Raw genomic sequence first — 17,983 nt, 5'->3', positions numbered from 1 at the left:
GATGTGATGATAAGATGTCTTCAACGGTCAAACATCAATTTTGCATTGATAGAGTGCCCAGTTATTTACAGAAATCACTCTCTTGATTTCTGGCAGTCAGCGAGGCTCTATGATGATGTGAATGGGAGAAGAATAGAAGCCACTATTGCGAATCAAGAGATACGTGTGACAGAGGGGCTTATTAGAAGATGTTTGCAGTTGAATGATGATAATCCAAATCCGATTCACTTAACAACTGACCAACTTTTCAGGATATTTGGGTAGATGATGGGTTATCAGGGGACGGTGCATGACGGACAATTCCAGAAGGGAATGTTCCCCAATATTTACAGATATATAATACACCACATCATTCAGGTTTTTGTCCGTCGAAAAGGCTCGTGGACTCTTATGAGTCGAGATCTTGCGAATGCCACAGTTGCGGTTCTATTTCGATATCCATTCAATTTTTCAAAATTCATTTTCGAAGGTCTTGTGAGCAACTTGAAAAAGGTAAACAAAGATAAATTCTTAGCCTATCTCAGGTTCTTACAAATCATATTCAATCAAGAGTTGGAGGGATTTTCTGTTACTGGAGTCACTCATTTGTTACAGGATCCAGATACATATAAGAGGATTGCTACTTTGAGTAGTATAAGCAGATTCAATCCTGATGAAGTGTACGAAGATTTACCATGGCTGATGGTTGATGATATTGAAATTCCTCGTTTGCATGAGATTTTGTTAGAAGACAAACTGGAAGAGGAAAGTGAGGATGATGAAGGAGATGATAGGGATGATGATTCAGATGAAGGAGATGATGGGTATGATGATTCAGACGAAGGAGATGATGGGAATAATGATTCATGAAATGATAATGATGATGCTGCTAATGATGATGGCAATGCAGAAGGGGTGATGCAAATTTTGATGACAATGTACAACCTCAGTGGGAGTTTCAGATTATACCAACACCACCATCCACACCATTTGGCACTCCACCACAAACACCACCCTTCTCTCCACCACCAAATGACCAAACCACCCAATCCCCACCCACTCACACACCCATCTTAACCCTAAGCCAAACTGAACCATTACACCAAACACCACCTCAAACCACAACCCAAACCCCACCTCAAATAAACCCTGTCCCTAATCCCAACTAGTCACAAGCGCATCCTATAACCTCACTATCCGATGCCCCTCCCTCAAATGCCGTTCTCTTACAAAGAAACTTCAACCTAATATGTCAAAACATTGATCTAAAAGGTGAAAATGCCGAATTGAAAAAAGAAAATGAGGAATTGAAGGCTCAGTTGGCCTTGGAACAATGAAGGATTCAAACCCTGGAGATGGAGTTTGAGAAGACCTCAGCTGCCCCAAAACAGGGGGAGAATATTAATGAGTCAACTGATGCTGCTGGTACTAACGATGTTGTGATGGAAGATGCTGGTGTGAAGTCAAATGATGATAATGGTTTGACTTGTATTCTTAATTCATATGATGAAAGTGATGATGAGGACAGTGGTTCAAGATCAATACAGGATGATGAGTATGAGGCTGATGAGTCAGAGAGAGATGAGCAGAATTATGATGTTAATGATGAGGTGCTGAATGTTGTGAATATAGATGATGATGAGGTAAGAGTAGAAAAGGAGACAGAGGATGGAGTTGAAAAGATGAACATTGATGAAAATGTGGCTACTACTGATGTTGCCACTAATGTGTTGACATATGTTGTAACTGCAACTGAAGTACAAAGTGATGTGTTGACAGATGTTTTAACTGCAACTGAAGTACAAAATGATGTGATAAATGATGATGATGCTACTAAGGATCTAATACTCATAGATCTTGAAGCTAATCAAACAAGCTCCAAGAGGGTAGAGCATGATGAGGAAATGGAAAATATGGATACAGATATTGATGAGTTTCCCTCTGAAACTGAAAGTGACAAGAAAAGAAGACTGGATAAGGGGAAAGCCATTCTTGAAGAAGAAGATAAGGATAATGAACAGGAGAATTTTGAGGAAGAGGAGGAAGATGATGAAAGAACTGCTGCTGCAAAAAGACTTGAACAAGTTGTAAGAGAAACAAAGGAAAGGGAGATTATTTCCCAAATCCTAACTCCAGCAGAACTGGCAGAGCAGGAGGCTCTCATTGATCAAGCAAATGTTTCGAAAATTATTGATGAAGAAGAGGCTGATGATCAAGTGGTGATAGAAACCTTGATAAATTTGAAGAAAGCTGATGAAGTTGACAATTCCCTAGCTATTGTTGTAAGTATGTTTGCTCAATCATCAAGCCAACCTCAAAAGGAACCTGAAAAGGAACCTGAGAGGAAAACTAAAGAAACATTTGAAGAGATGATAGCAAAAGCTTCTAAATCCATGAGAATGTAAGCGTATTTGAGAAGTTTTATTCAAGAAAGAGAAAAGCTTATGATCAAGCTGAAGGAGCTGAATCAGTGAAGAAAGGGAAATGGGATGATAAGAACAAATACTTTGTTGAGACCTCTGATGAGCAAGCAAGTCCACTAAGGCCAGTTCCTTTACAAACTTTAAGGCCTGATGAAGTAGTTTAAGGAGTTCCTAATATTCCAGTTACTGATATTCCAAATCCCAGTAAGCCTAAAATTGATGCTGTAAATGAAACAACAGAGGAGGAGGATGAATCTGATGATGATGATGATGATGACAATGATCAGGATAAAGTTGATGAAAATGTTGATGTTGTGTCCCCACAAGTAACAATGACTAAAGATCAAAGGGCAAACATTCAGCAGAGTTGATTGATGCTAAAAGAAAAAATCCATTGGTAATCAAATTGATGAGTCATGGATTCAGTTTTGAAGAACTAGTCTCTTTGAATAATGATGAGCTGCAAAGAAAGTTGAATAGAGAGAGAGAGATCATTGACAAACAAATGCTACAAAAGAACAGAGACAGTCTGAAGTATAGAGATTATCTGAGAAAGCATGGCTACTCTGAAAAGGATTTGACTCATTTCAAGTTTGAAAGTCTTAGAGAAGCATACAATAACAACAGAAAAGCAGTTGCACAAGATGAAAAAGAAAAATTTGCAAGAGAAGCTGATTTGGACCAAAAGATTGATGCTCTGAGAAAGAAGTTTGAAGGAAGATGTGGATATTTATTTGATAAAGTAATGACACCAGAAATGGTGGATAGCCTGTCTAAGGCTGCAGTTGATTCTCATTACAACAAGCTCAAAAGAAAAGAATTGAAAAGAAGTCAACCTGAGCCTTCCACTGCACAGTCAAGGGGAGATCAAAATGAACCCCCAGTGAAGAAAAGAAAAATCATGACAATAAGAGAGAAACAAAGGGCAGAAAATGAAAAGAAAAAGTCAAAAATATCAACTGCCCAGGACACACCAATTCCAGTGGAAGTGAAACCTGAACCTATGGATGAACCAACTGACCCATGGGAGAATGAAGAGATGATCCAGATTTTGAAGAATATCATGGTGAATCAAAAAGGAATGAATGAGAAAGTATTTGACAACTTGGGTAAAGGACAACTCAAAGAACTCTTCTTTGTACAAAAGGCTGAATGGGAAAGAGTGTTGTTGGAGGGTGTGAACCCAAGGAGTTTTATTGGAGATAGATTTGTACCGGCTGGACAACTTCATGATGAAAGGATTATGGAGATGATTGCAAGGTTGTTCAGAGAAGGTAATGAAAATCTAACTGAGTTTATAAACTTGCATGCTGGGAGGATTGTAGCAATGCACAAGAAATAATTTGGAGTCACAGGGCCTACAAAATCGATGAAGTCAATTCCAACTAGGCCCTCTGCTTCAAGAATGCAAGCCTCAACAAGCAGAGGAGAGTCAAGCAGAACAGGAACACAAAGAGAAACAAGACCACAATCTGATGTGGATCTACCAATGACTCTGTACTATGACTCAGTCTCTCAATCATTGAAAGTAATTATGCAGAGTAGACTGCTGAGAGACATTATATTTAGAGATGATTTTGCTGAATATTTAAGGGAACAACTGGAGAAGATTGCCAAACTTAATTTGTATGACTATCATGATAACATGAAGTTGGCTGCAAGACAGCAAAATGAACATTCAAAGTATCTAATAAGTGAAGCTGAAAAGGGGTTCCCATTTCTAAATGAAAAGAAGAAATGGAATTTGAAAAAGAATGAGAAAACCAGGAGAACAACAAAGTTGAGGAATATACGAGATGCTGAATATGATTTTCTTCTAAAAGTCAGAAACAACAATCCTCTGTCAAACCTGAACACATGCATAAGCATAGGACGAAGAATGACTCGTCCCAATTATGAAGTCCAGAAAAATGGCCGAATTACAGTAATTGAATACAAGGAAAATGAAGGCCATTATGTTCTAAGAAATTCAGATGGACTCATCTTGGGAATCATCAGAACTGACAGAGATTTGATGTTTATCAGTGATGAAGACCTAAGGGATATAAGGGATATGACTATTCCTGAGAGTCACCCTCACTACCAAATACCCTCCATCTTCAAGCAAAGAGAAGGAGCAGTAATTGTTGCAAGAAGACAAGCAGCCTATGATGCAAGAAGAAGATGAAGATATTAGAATAGGCTTTGATTTGTAATGTCTACGGGCAAATTTATGAATATGTAATAGTTTGACTTTATGAATATGTAAAAATTTGATTTTGATTTGATGTGTATTTTGACTATGTGTATGTAAGTGTAGAAGTGTTTTGGGACAGCTGAGGTGTTCCAATCTAGGGGGAGATTGTTGAGTCAAAGATTTGACCTAAAAGAATTATAAGGAAGATTGGAATATTCTCAACCTCCTCAGAAATGCCTAAGTATGGAATCCAAGCACACTTGGACTCCCGGGCAAGGTTTATTTACCCTAGCAAGGTATTTTGTCCATCGAGCAAGGTTATCTTCTAGAATTCTTCTTTAGTGTATATCCGAGCAGGGTTCACTATGTCTAGCAAGATTGTTCTTCATAGCCAGGCAAGGATTGCCTCCGAGTAAGCTCTTGGCTAACCAAGCTCATGAAACCAAGTGATTGGAAGATCGGGTAAGGTATTCATTAATAAAACAGTGGTCCGAGCAGGCTTGATGTGAGTAATGAAATATCTCAAGTTACGTCGGGCAGGTTCAACTCAAGCAGGCTACAGTGTTACCAAGCACACTTTGCTTTGCTAATAAGCTATTCCCTAGCAAGGAGTTGAAAGGATCATTGTAGAACAAGGTTGCTCGTAAGATCATGTCATACCCTCAACTTCCACTAACGGAGTTTTACCGTCAGAGGGTGTGAACTAACAGGATCGGAATCATTAGTTATAATCAAACCATAAAAACATTAAGTGAAAAATAAGTGCGGAAGCGTAAATATATAAACCAAGTGTTGCGCCACGCAGGACGACTTAAAAACCCATATAGTAACAGTTTTAAACAAGTTTGCATAATCAATAGTGTTCAAAACAATGCATAATCTTATACCGCGCGCCCGCCTCGGCTACCTGAGAATAACATACTAAAAGTGTCAACACGAGGTTGGTGAGTTCACAAGTTTATATAAAATAAAGCGTTTAGCGTTTTGCGTTCAGCGTTTTGCGTTACCAGATATTGTTAAATCAATTATATATCGATAGGTAGCTAGCCTATACAACAAGTATTACTAAGTGTTCGACGCCGAAGCTGACTGTTTATCATGTGCCTTGCCACCAGGTCTATCTCGACCATGGTAATGTGTTTAGCCAAGATTACACCCACACGACCTCTAGTCGAGCTTAGCGTTGGGTGGGGTTTGTCAAACCCAGTAGTACTACTCAACAATGACTCGCTATTTTCCAATACTAAACGGTTTGATGTGAAGGACTTCAATTATTTTGTTTGCCACTTAGCCTTTACAAGTGATATATAATTTCATAACAAAATCTAAAAGCGTTTCGGAGTATGTTATCTCCCCCAAGTGAAAAGCGTTTAAAAAGTTTAAAAGGGGAAAGTGAAACTCACTGTTCGCGAAGAATTCCCAAAAACAAGTCACCCAAGTGATGCGCGTCACAGAAAACTCTCACTAGCGTTCTATAACAACAAGGAGATTTTCTAAGAGTCGGAACTATTATCGAGTCTCTAGACTCGGCACGTAATTCCTATGCACAAGATACGTTTCGTGTTTCGTTTGTGACTCGTGTGTGACTTACAAGCACATTTGTGATACGTTACATGTTGTGAACAATTATTTACGTGTCAAGTATTAATAGTGTACATTACTAGCAATTACTCCCCGCAAGGGCAATTTGGTCAAAACATAACAATTATCTAGTAACAAGCACGTTTCATGTATTTTCACGAAGTTTAGCAACTAATTTCATCACTACAGAATTCTACTTGAAAGACTACCCTATTCAACAGATCATAGTATCTCAATTAATTAACCAAAAATCGTCACAAAAGTACACATGTGTTAGGTTTCCAGAACATATTTTATTATATTTTTATTTCACATAGATTTCTCACAATGATCAAAACATTACAGCAAACTCACAACAATCAAATTCATGCGCAACAGAATGTTATTTGAAATTCCCATTAAATGAAAAATCCGATTAGTGCAAGACCAATTGGGTTTGGTTCTTAACTCAATAAGTTAACTTCCAGAAGTGTAACCAACCCATTTGGTCTTGTAGTTCATGAGATATGCTAATTACAAAACAACTTAACAGCAGGTCTCACAACTCAGATTTGCACATCAGTTTTGTAAAATCATAAAGATTAACTTTTACTCGTCCAAAAATTACAAACTTGGACTTTATAGAAACTAGACTCAACATAGCATCCTGTGGTGTTAACAAACTCAACCAATTTCCATATTAACAATTAGTTACAGTTTTCTAAACATAACTTACAATCTGTCCAGTACCAGTTTTGACCTTTAATCACATTTAAATCATTTGACCAACCAAAACACCTCCAAATTAGGCATGGTTGGACTTTCTGAAAACTAGACTCAGAGTACTACCTTGTAGACTCATAATTAGCTCAGTTTGCTTTTATATTCAACAAGTTACACATCGTTCAAGTTTAACAATCACCGCTGTCAAAACTCAGCAAGCACAAACAATCATCTAACATGCATCCTAAGCATACGACATAACTCAACACATGTAATACACATAATTAATCATAGAAATCAATAGTGACCCTCTAGGGTTTACAAAAAATCAATGATTCATCAATCTTTCACCGTTCAAAATCACATATGATCATCAATATCAACAACTAACACATAATCAATCATCCTTTAGCAACAATCAAGCATAAGAACACTTATTCATAATTTTCGTGACCTAGGGTTTTAGATTAACCCATTCAAGATCAAAATTAAACATGTAAAATACATAGGATAGTTGTTTATACCTTCCTAGCACCTTAATCTTCAACCAAACTTGAAAGATCTTGTGTGTATGTGTGTGTGTGATTGACGGCAGCCAAGAGCATGGGGAGGGGGGGGGGGGGCGATCGGGTAAAGAGAGAGAGGGAGTGTTAGGGTTTAGATTAATATTATTATTAATAATAACATGTTACATCTAGGTCCCTCAACTTCTAATTTGTACTTTTCTAGCTTATTTTAACTAGTTTGCATATTGAGTTAACGTTCCATACAATGTTATCACATAACACATAAGTCTAACACATAATTATCACATAATTATTGTTTTGATGTTTTTCGTTTATTCACCAATGGTTCGCGTCAATTCGTTTGCGTTTCGGTGCAATTCCCGAAAGACTACACATGTAGTAGTTGTCAAGCGTCATTTAAAACCTTAGTTTAAATGTAATGAGATGTGTGTTCTAGATCAAGTGATCTTAAGTTTGAATTGACGGAGTTTGAGTTAACGGAGTTAACCTGAAGTTGACGAGTGTCACAGATCATGTCGGGCAAAGTTTGATATGATCAATAAAATTGAAGTCTGCTAGGTGAGTATTTTCTTAGGAAAATACTAAGTAAAGTCTACCCGGAGAACTGTTTCCGAGCACACTTCAAAGTTACCAGGTCTACCCGTAGAAGACAAAAGGCACAAAGCCTACTCGGTGAAGACTAAGTATTACAAAGTCTACCCGGAAGACCTGATTTACACTTAGTATAGTTCTGAATATGTAATTTGAATATGTAATATTTATTTAGGTTTTCTAGAAGATGGGATAGTTGTCATGTAGTGGCAGGCCTATAAATATAATATTTTAGGGCACGCCTACTACAGATAAGACACAGATTTAGCCACTTTTCTCTGAACGAATATTTCTGAGTGTGACGGCTGTCCTAGGATCGTATGATATAACTTTCCAAACAAGAAACCCTAAAATTGAGTATCATTTGTATGAATATTTATATGAATGGAAATCTTTTGAGTTATTGTTTTGTCTTAGTTACATTTCATTAATCATTTAGCAACTACTCTGTTTGTTTCTGACTCCGCCGTTAACAAACAGTTTTCTTTCCCAAAATAGCAACCGTCATTAACTCTCTTGTCGACACATTTATTGTGTGAGTTATGACATAGTTATTAAGTGTGTGTGATTATTCGGGACCGACAGTGGGCGTAATGCCAAGGCAATGACAAATATACTCGAAATGGCAGAGACGAGCCATTCCGAGTGGATGTATTTGGCTCAAGTGCAGCCCAAACATACCCAAAACCTCCAGCAAGAACCGAGTAATGGGCAAAAGGAAGTTGCCCAGGAGGAAGTACTCCTTGTACACGGCAATCTTGCTGGCAGGATCTTGCCGAGCCGTCTTTCCTGGAGCGGGCAACTCAGGTTCAAGCTCAGGGCCAAGGTGATAAACCTTGACCATGTTGGCGAAGTCCTCGGAGTACATCCGACAACCAACGAACTCCATGCTTTTGCTCTTTTTCGTTTTAGTAGAATGAGAGGATTCAGCCATGTAAGGAAGACAAAGAAGAGAAGAAGAAAATCTGGTGAATAGAAAATTTTCCAAGGGGGAACTCCTCCTTTTATACCCATCGCAATTAATGTTGGAGAGGGGTGCAGAAGGGAAAGAAGACACGCGGTTCAATCGCCAGGTGACACACCAACGATATGGCAGGAAAATGTGTTACAACCGGGCGCGTCACAGGTAGGGGTGCTCAAAATACCCGAACCCGATTAACCCGACCCGACTCGAACCCGAATAAGCAAATTCGGGTCGGGTTAAATCGGGTCAAAAAGTATTAATCGGGTTATTCGGGTCAACCCGAATAACCCGAATTGTTAATAGGGTCGGGTTTCGGGTTCATTTTTGGGAAAAAGTCGGGTTTCGGGTTAACCCGAATAACCTAATTAGTGACGATACTTAACTTTATATACAATGATTAAAAGGTGAAATAAGCACTATAAAGGCAATAATGTTTCATTTTCATTTAAATAAACGAACGAGCATGAACACATATTTCACTCGTTCATCTATGTTTGTGAATGTTTGTTTATGATCGTTCATTTAAGTTTGTTTACGTTCGTTCATGTTCATTTACATATTAATAGAAAATTATTAAATATTATTTGCATTTAGTAATTATATCACCCTAATATGTTTTATATTTGTTTGTTTGTGTTTATTTAAATGCGTTCATTTATGTTTGTTAATGTATGTTTGTGTTCGTTAGTGTGTGTACATATATGTTCCTTCGTGTTCGTTTATCTTTGTTTAATTATGTTCGTGAATTCTTTGTTTAGATTTTAAATGAATGATCATGAACACAAATATTTGTTTGATTAAGTGTTCGTGTTCGTTAAAAGCTATATGAAAGAATACAGACGCCTTTGTTCATGTTCGTTCGGTTCATTTACAAGTTTATATGTGAAATTATAAGATAATTACTTGTAAACTAAATTGAAAATTAAGTGGATTGAGAAATTTTGCAACCTGCAAGTTACAAACACATAAAACAACTTAACATCATAAAGTAACATGGTTAACCCGAATAACCCAACCCGACAAACCCGAAACCCGAATAACCCAAACTCGACTAACCCGAACCTTAATAGGGTCGTGTTGGGGGTTAGATATTTTTAAGAAAAACCCGACTAACCCGACCCGATTAACCCGAAACCCGATCGGGTTGACCCGATTAACACCCCTAGTCACTGGGATTCTCGCCCACGCGCCTGACACAGGATAAAAAGTTGCACTACGAAGTTTAACCGTCGTCAAACTGTCATGTCAAACCATCGTTTCACTGACATTCATTTAATTCACCTTTTCCCCGCCAAACAACACGTCATCAATCATAAAAGTGTTGGAAAAATAGGCTCCGTCATGGGATGGTTTTCAATAACCACCCGCCAAAATAGGCTCCGCCATGGGATGGTATTCAATAACCACCTGCCAAAACACGCCATGGGATGGTATTCAATAACCAAACGAAAAAATAGGCCTGGCCATGCGATGGTTTTCAATAACCAAACGCAAAAATAGGCTACACCATGTGATGGTTTTCAATAACCAAACGCAAAAATAGTCTGCGTCATGCGATGGTTTTCAATAACCAAACGCAGAATTAGGCTGCACCATGTGATGGTTTTCAATAACCAAACGCAAAAATAGGTTGCGCCATGCGATGGTTTTCAATAACCAAACGCAGATATAGGCTGCATCATGCGATGGTTTTCAATAACCAAACACAAAAATAGGCTGCGCCGAAGAATGGTTTTCAATAACCACAGGCCAAAAAGGTTGCGCCAAACGATGTATTTCAATCAACACCTGCCAAACAGGCAGTGCCAAGCGAAGGTTTTCAATAACTGAACGCAAAAATAGTGTAACATCCTACTTTTGGTTATAATAATAAAATAAATTTCGTTTATTTTATAGTGTGTCGTTATCGGTTTAAATTAATAACCTAATAGAGAGTGGACTTGGACTTTAGAAGATTAAATAAGAAAATGGAATGGGCCTTAGGTCCATAGGTTTAAGGGAGTATAAATACCCCTTAAACCCTAAAGCTTTCCATTTTTATCTATCTCTACACCATAGCCTACACCTTGGAAAACACACACAAACATTATCTTATAACCCGAACCAAGATCCGAAGATGAAAACCCGAGCTTGTTGGTGCTGGAACGTCGTGACGGACCAAAACAACATCAAGGCTTAACCGTGTTCGTAGTTCGGCTCGTTTAAGGTATGTTTATAATTAGAAATCGTTCTTTTAGGTTCGGTTTTGTTTGGAAAATCATAGATCTGTTTTAGTAGGTTAACAATGAATCCAGCACAACAAATCCTACTGAAATCCGTTAACGTTTGATAGGTTAATTGATAACCTAAAGGAACCCGTAACATGAATGTATAAATCGCACCCCTTAAACATGGATGTTTGGTTGATATGATGGTTAAGGTTTGTAGGCGCTTGGATTACGAGTTCATGGATACCAAAATCGTGTTGTTTCGTTAAGATTTGAGGTTCAATTGCAAAAATCCGATCTGTTGACTATTTGCTGTTCTTGGCAATTTTGACTTTGACCCTGAGTCAAAGTCTGGATATGATTGATGCAATTCGTTATAGTTAGATAACGAATTAGTTCACCGTTCGTTAAGTTCAGATAATGAATCAAGTGATTCGTTATTCACCCCTTTCACTATGTTCAAGTAACGAACTAGGTTATGCTAAGATAACGAATCAAGCGATTCGTTACCCGCCAGTTCGCTATGGAAAGATAACGAATCAAGTGATTCGTTATCTACCCAATTCTTTATGATAAGGTAACGAATCAGAGGACGAATCAGATGATGAAAAGATAATGAATTAGGCTTAATTCGTTATAGAGAATGGATTAACGAATTATAAAATAATTTAACCCCATCCAGGGGCTCTGCCCCTTGGACCCCGCTAGGGGCTGCCGCCCTAGAACCCCGCTGCCAGGGGCGCTGTCCCCGGACCCCCGTTCGTGGAGGGCTACTATTAAACTAGAAAGACGATATGGGTAGTGATAGTTAATTGATACGTGTAATTGTTATACAGTTAGTCGTGCACAGATCAAGAAAAGGATTACTATAAACGGTGAACGTAACCGCATTCAGGTGAGTTTCTAGCCCCACTTCCTTGTTATGTTTTCGGGGCTGTGTGCATACTCAATGTGAATGTTAATACACTTACCTTTAGTGGTAAGTGTATGCCCTAATGATGAATGTGATAGTTATGTTTATAACTTTATATTATGAATGCAAGCTTAACAGTACGTGAACGATCTTCGGATATTGCTCATATTGTTAAGGAAAGTATAATGCAACACGTATGATATAAGTATGTGCATAAGGAAGTGTGTATGAATATGGTATGTACGATATTACGAAAGGTATGTATGAATATGATACTGATAATGATAATGAAAGGTAAGGAAAGGTTAAAGGGTTGCATACCCTAATAATATATGCGAATGTTAAAGGGTTGCATACCCTAATAATATATGCGAAGGTTAAAGGGTTGCAGAATCTTCTAAACTCTGCGAAGGTTAAAGGGTTGCATACCCTAATAATATATGCGAAGGTTAAAGGGTTGCATACCCTAATAATATATGCGAAGGTTATAGGGTGTAATGCTCTTTAAAACGTAATGTATGAATATGAAAGGAGGAAAGTATAAAGGTAAGTAAGTATGTTATAACCGAAAGTATGAAAGTAAGAAGTATGTACGAAAGTATGGAATCATGAATGTGTTGTATGTTGTATGTTGTATGATTAACTAGAACTCACTCAGCGTAGCTGACTTTTAGTATGCACGCATGTGAGTAGAATGAGACAGCTGGCTTGAGCGGGGGCACATGGAAGAAGAATAAAGAGTCTGACATCTGAAGATTTAAGATGCTTAGAATTAATATTTGATTCGAAAGACATTATGTCATAATATGACAAAGTTATGGATTTATATGTAATGTTTTATGAATGTTTTAATATTCCGCGATTGTTTTTATTAACTATGATATTTAGAACTGTGTTTATGAGTAAATCCAACGTCCAAATGTGAGGTACCGGTAACGGGGCCTTATAAATAGGTTGCGCCATGCGATGGTTTTCAATAAACAAACGCAGTTATAAGCTGCGCCATGAGCTGGTTTTCAATAACCAAACACAAAAATAAGCTGCGACAGGCGATGCTTTTCAATAATCACTCGCAAAGAAAGGCTCTGCCATAACAATGTTGTTAACACCACCCCGCATGAAAAAAACAGCTAGATTACACAAAGGTTGTCAAAAGCCCATGATAAAGTCCATAGCCCCCTTTTCTTCAAAAAGGGCAACTACGGACTAGGGGAACTTGTAGGGGTAGGGTACTAAACCCACCCCAAATTAATATAAGACCCGATGAGTGGATAAACCATGCGCCAGGCGGACTGCATGGCGCCATGAACATAGCCTAATATAATAAACATTACTTGACACCTCGGGAATGGTAGCGCTAAGGTTTCCGCAAGCATGGGACAAAAATGAAGAATATGTCACACCCCGACCAAAGGCTGTGGAACATGCCGGGGCGTAACGTATTGATTGGACAGAAGCTCAAAAGACTCTAATTAACGTGGCAATTATTATTTAATTTCATTAACATTAAATTAAGTACACAATTACAATAATTATATCAAATAAATCGTTCTTTGTGTAATATGAGTAGATATCCTAAGGTCAAATTATTGTCTTCCATCTTGAATAATATCAACTACTTGTACCTGTAACATGTATGAAAATAAAGTTTGTCAACACGAATGTTGGTGAGAATACATAAGTTTTAGTTATATATATATATACATATATATATATATATATATATAGAGAGAGAGAGAGAGAGAGATAAATCACAATTCATATGTAAATGAAGAGTATTACAATTCTTATGAAAATGTAAACAACTAAATAGATGTGGACCCATTCTTATTGATACGAAATCAAAATACTTGGGTAAATGTATGATCATACTAGATGAGGATGAAAATACCACCAAACATAATATAAACACTTAAGCACACAGAGCATTATCATAGAGCATGCAATAATCACACATAAACATATATTGAATTGTGTTTTGAATAGATGTGGAAATAAAAATGAGAGTAAATAGGGTATACATGCCACCCCCAAAAATTAAAAGATGAAAAAGGGAGATACGTAAACTCACCTTAACTAGTGGATTAACGGGAACGAGATGACGATAAAAGAGAATTTAAGATAAAAGCGGTGAGCTCCTCGAGTTACGTCAACAAAAGTTCCTAGTTGATATTAATATTAACTAAATAAGATTAGTGAAATAATAACAAGAGGTATGATGGATTTGGGAATTGATATGGTTTAAGTACATTATTTGATAAAAATAAAAGTTGTTATTAAATTTGTAAATAATATAAATTAGAGGGTATAACCAATAAAATGACACGACATAACGATTATAAATCGGTTTAAAAGGATTTTGGAGTCATTTAGGATTTAAACTATTACTATTACTATTACTATTACTATTACTATTATTATTATTATAAGTTTTACATAAATAAGGTAGACATTAATAATATATTTATATAACACGAATACGTAAAGAAAAGAGTTGTTTCGAAGTTCGGTTTATCAAAACAATATTTATTTAGATGTTATATATGTATAATAATAGTAAACCTTTTAAAAATGAAATTTAAAAAAATAAAACACAAAACCGGGCCTAGGGGATTCAAACCCGCACCCCAGGCCGATTCTCAAGCTCTACGTAACACGCGCTGGCTATCAGGCCAGTGCCTTGACTTGTATGATAACTAAAAGCAAAAATTTATAAACACATCTGGTCCTTGTTCTTCCCAATTAACTTTAAAACCCTAGAAATCAAATACATTTTATTGTTTGTGTTGATTCAAATTAAGTTAGAGTTAATGATTGTTGCTTAAAAACGAGCATAACACAATGTTTAATTACCGTAATAGATGACGAATTGAGGGTGTACGACGAGATGGGTTATGCGGCTCACGATTTATATCAAAACTGATATTAACTAACTTGTATGATGTAAATAGGTTAGGGTTTCGATTCGCGAGGTTAAGGTGAGTGTGTGTGCAGTTTTAATTGTATCCTAGACGTGTATTTATAGTGTTTTGGGGATCGAACGAGCCACGGCTTGATTAGATTGTGATTAGCAGTCAGTTGGTAATCATTTACCATGTTTAGGGTGTCGGTGGACGCGTTTTTGGTTAGGAATTGATTGGTTACATCAATTTTGTTGATTAAGGCCGGATTTGATGGATTTTAAAAAAAGGTAATGGCGTGGGATGGGGAGGACGATGGTGATGACGGGAAGAGAGGGAGAGGGAAAAAGTTTTGGGAAAATTTGCAATATAGTCCCTGGTCTATAGATGTGGCTTCAAAAGTGGTAATACGTTAGTTAGAGGGGGGTATTATAGCGTATTATTCATAGTCATTATTAATAAATAAATAACAACCAAAATATATACAAACTTAAACGAAAGCGGGGTTTAGTAACGTGCGTTCGAATAATAAATGAGGCCAAAGAAAGAAAGAAAAAAATAATAATAATAAAATAAACGGGTCGGGTTTCGGATTTGAAAAGTAACGAATGTTACAGAATATGTGTCGGGAATATCACCCAACCAATAGGGGTGTGACATGTGTGAATATATACATAAAAATTTAAGTAAAAGTTCCACACAAATCGGGTTTTAAAATAGGTTTTCACCTACAACTAAACCACACACTCAAGGCAAGTGTACTTATCGTTTGTAATAAAGTGTCGGTAAGAACCGAGTATCAATCCATGGACACAGCAACTTTCTAGTACTAAATCTTTGTAAATGACCAACCGAACAAATAAACCTTGATTTGAATATTTTACTAATTAAACTAGCATACAATGAAAACAAAGCAAGTAAAAATACAAAAAAACAATCAATCCAACAAACTACCTAGACATGAATCCACTCTACTAACATGACAAAATAGCAATGATATGACAAAACATCATGAATCTAAACATAAATACTATATCACAATAAAGCAACCTAATACTAGCAAATAATCATCATGATGGGTTTTCATTCAAGAAATGAACATAGACTAACTTGTTTGTCAAAACATCAAAGTCTCATAATTAAAGGAAAGCTAGCATGAACAACATTCTAACCACCTAAAATTACACTAAAGTAGCCAAATTCATAAAATTAATATCAACTTATGAAACTTTAACTAGCAAGTCATCACTAAGTCAAGAATCATAACAACACTCATCAATTTTCCAATATTAAGTGCATGGTTTCATACTCATCAATAATATTATAACCAAATCAATTTTTACAAGTCATTCCTAACTTAGTAATGTAAACAAAGAAAAGATGAACATCAAAGTTTACAAACAAACATCTAGAACATAGTCTTCCAACATGAATGCCTAAATATTTGTAAAACTAACAAGATTATGAAATTCTAACAAGTATGAACACCATCAATATCAACTTATAAACTCAACCATATTCTTGAAAGAACACCAATTTGCCAAAATCATGCATAGATAATATATCACATTAATAAGAGTTTCAACATTGTCTAGATAGCAAAAGTAATTAGCCCATTAGGCTCAATACAACTACAATCAAACTAAAAAAAGCTTACAAAGCACGTTCAAGAACAAAGGAATGCAAACTAAAATCAAGCAAGGATTGAATAATGGAATGATGAATCTTGTGTTGGTGGAAGCCTCCAAGAATCCCCTAAAAATGCTGCACTTGGTTGAGAGAGAATCCCCAAGACTCCACCCACCTAAATGAAGTTAAAATGAGTGTTTATAAGCTTCTGGACAAAGTGCACGTTCATGCACAAAAAGTGCATGGTCGTGCACTATTTTAGGTAAGTCAAACTTTCACTTTCGGATGCTCAGAGTTGCAGGTTCCAAAAAGGTGCATGATCATGCACAAAAAGGGCATCGCATTTCCGGCACTAGCTAGTGCACTTTCAAAGTTGATGTGCCTTGTCTTCGGCATCGGATAGTGCATGGGCTCGTGCCCTCGGGAGTGCACGGTGGTGCACAAAAAGTGCATGATGGTGCAGTTTCACTTTTGGCACGATAGTAGATGTGCACGGGTTCCAATAAAGGTCCACGGTGGTGCACTAAAAGCGCATGATGGTGCAGTTTCTCAGCATGGTCATGCACTTTCATAGCATGGTCATGCACTTTTGGCACGGTATCAGATGTGCACGGGTTCCAATAAAGGTGCACGGTGGTGCACTAAAAGCGCATGATGGTGCAGTTTGGTCAGCATGGTCATACACTTCCTCAGCATGGTCATGCACTTTCTTAGCATGGTCATGCACTTTTGGCAGATTCTTGATTTTTGTCCGAAAAGCGCCATCTTTTCGTCGTTTCTTTGTCGGGCGGGCGCCCGGACCTGCAAATTCATAATTAACTCAATTAAGTACTAAATATAATGAATTTGCATGGAGTTTTACCAAAATAAGAGGATAATTTGATACTAAAAGGTGTACACTTTGTGTTACATCAGGGTGAAACAACACATAAAAGATTGTACAAAATAGTACATCATGTCAATATCAAAAGGCCATGATGCCCACCAACCTCCATGGCCGCACAAATGGAGAATATAATTGGTGGAAAGCCTAACGAGGCAGTTGGCTATGTTCTCTCTCCTCCGGCTATAAATACTGGAATACCTCCAAACGGTAAAGGATCTACGATCCAATATTCTAACTCTCTCTCAATATATTTCCACCGTACTACCAAGTACTGATTCTCACACCGGATGGTGGTTACAAGAGAATCCCCCTATTCCTCGTAACGAGCTCACGGTGTTTAGTTTTGCAGGAAATACTCATTTGCGTCAAGAAAGATTATAACCCATCGTGGGGAATACTTGACCATTACCCTTGGACTAACTTGTTAGACCTAAGGGGTGGATTTGTGTTTCTTCATTTACATACGAATATGAATTGCAAGTATATTAAATAATTCTCCCAATAA

The sequence above is a fragment of the Bidens hawaiensis genome, unplaced genomic scaffold (genome assembly GCF_021521415.1).
Source record: "Bidens hawaiensis isolate Kalapana, Puna unplaced genomic scaffold, B.hawaiensis_p1.1 tig00045340_1, whole genome shotgun sequence".
Taxonomy (NCBI): Eukaryota; Viridiplantae; Streptophyta; class Magnoliopsida; order Asterales; family Asteraceae; genus Bidens; species Bidens hawaiensis.
This window is presented reverse-complemented; position numbering follows the sequence as displayed.